The sequence below is a fragment of the Galeopterus variegatus genome, unplaced genomic scaffold (assembly GCF_000696425.1).
Source record: "Galeopterus variegatus unplaced genomic scaffold, G_variegatus-3.0.2 Scaffold1153, whole genome shotgun sequence".
NCBI lineage: Eukaryota > Metazoa > Chordata > Mammalia > Dermoptera > Cynocephalidae > Galeopterus > Galeopterus variegatus.
Window position 1 is genome coordinate 206,467 of NW_007727264.1, and position 2,481 is coordinate 208,947.

Sequence of the window (2,481 nt, forward strand, 5' to 3'; positions counted from 1 at the left end):
GGTTGAGATACTGACAAACTAAGAAAAATTTGTTTTTTGGAATGTAAGGGCATATATTAATCCATCAAAATTTCTTTTTTAAATTCCTGTGTGACATATTTTTAGGGGCTCTGTTTTAATATTATTGAATATCCACATTACAATGGTAAACATGAGGCAGAAATAGATTACCTGTATATCTGAGCCCCTCAGCCGTCTTACGGGATGCCTCTCAGGTGTGCATTGTTGTACCTCTTGACTTACCAAAACTCTCTTCCTTTAATCATTGAGCTTTACCAGAAACTTCTTTCAAGCAAAAATATTTCTCTTCTTTCAAAAATATTAGGTACTTTACTACTAACATTGTCCTAGCCAAAAGAGTAGGATCTGAATGAAAAATTAATTCTAGCTTCACATTAGAATAACTATAGAGTTAAATGCCCTGGTAAGAACTAACCTGGGGCATCCAGGAAGTTTTTTTATTAGACAGTGATTCATTTCACCCCATGATATTTTGAAATAGCCATGCCCTAAAGGTGACAGAAAGTGAAAAGAGAGGAACTAATGGTAGTACCAAGTTTGCTAGAGACAGGCCTAAATTCATAGATAAAAGGTCAAGTTAACTTTACCTGTTTTTCTGTTCTACTGAGATGATTAACTTGACTACAATATTCAAGTAGTAGTAGTAATAGAGATTTAGCAAACTAATATTTTTACTGTTCTTTAACTTAGAACTACAGAACAACCTACACAGGTTATTCTGTAATTTGTACTTCCATTTCTATGAAGAATCAAAATACTATCAAGAACCCATGAAAGAAATGAATTCTTATGTTGATCCAGTGAGCATTCTCCCTAGAGGTTTACCATTGGTCTACAGTATTAGAAGCATGACTTATGTTTAGCAATTAAACATAGTAAATTAAATTCAGCTCTGATAATTACNTGCTAGAGACAGGCCTAAATTCATAGATAAAAGGTCAAGTTAACTTTACCTGTTTTTCTGTCCTACTGAGATGATTAACTTGACTACAATATTCAAGTAGTAGTAGTAATAGAGGTTTAGCAAACTAATATTTTTACTGTTCTTTAACTTAGAACTACAGAACAACCTACACAGATTATTCTGTAATTTGTACTTCCGTTTCTATGAAGAATCAAAATACTATCAAGAACCCATGAAAGAAATGAATTCTTATGTTGATCCAGTGAGCATTCTCCCTAGAGGTCTACCATTGGTCTACAGTATCAGAAGCATGACTTATGTTTAGCAATTAAACATAGTAAATTAAATTCAGCTCTGATAATTACATAACACATGCAAATGCTTTCTCCTCATAAATGATTACACAAACTTCATTATCTGATTGTCTTTGTTTTTGTCATTCTTTCTAATATTTGTTAATCCTTAACCTAATCCAACTCTTCAGTCTTGAGTTCCTATTCATTCTTATCATCATTTGAAGTAACTTTTGCTTCTATCAAGCAATTGTTAATTTCTATTGTTTTCTGGATTTGTTTTTGTACTTTTTTGTTGTATTGGTAGTTTTCAACCTGTATTTATTTTTAATTATCTTTCACTGTTAATTAACAGTACTTGGCTGACCATCTTGTCTGAGAATACAAGTGAACATATCAATAGATCTGTTTGCTGTTCCCAAAACAATTCTGTGCATTGCTACACATTCTCTTGAACCACCCTCCTGNTGTTTGCTGTTCCCAAAACAATTCTGTGCATTGCTACACATTCTCTTGAACCACCCTCCTGTTTGTCCTTTGTGATCTCCAGCTGTTCTTCATGTTCTCTGTTCTCAAAGTGTTGTTTCCAGTAGCAGTTCTTCATTTTTGCCACCTCTTTATGATCTATTCTTAGTTGCTCTGCTTAAAAGTGAATTTCTGCCTGTGTAGAAATTGTCTAGTGTCTTAGCAAGTTCAGCTGTTTTAACAAAATACTGTAGACTGGGTGGCTTACACAACAGAAATTATTTCTCACTCTTCTGGAGGCTGGGAAGTCCAAGATCAGGATTCTGGTGAGGGCCCACTTTCTAATTTACGAAAGGCTGTCATTCTGCTGTATTTTCATATTTAGGGATAATGAGGAAGATCTAGACTATTACTCTTCTTGTAAGGACACCAATGCCATTATGGAGCCTCCACTCTCAGGATCTCATCTAAACCTAATTACCTCTGAAAGGCCCTACCTCCAAAAACCATCACATTGGGGGTTAACGTTTCAATATATACATTTTTGGGGAAAACAAACGTGTAGTTCATAACATCTAGCTACTAACAAAGCCAAGCAATTAAATTTGCATAATCCTTAAGGGTCTATTCTTTTTGCCTCAGGAGGTCACCCATATTAGTAGATACATCTTTTTTTGCCAGGATAAAAAAAGAAAGAAAAAAAAATGGTGAACATAAATAAAAGACAACGGGAATAGTGATTATCGACAATGTTTTACTTTTCTTCATATTTTTAAAAATTAAAATCTGATACCTGAA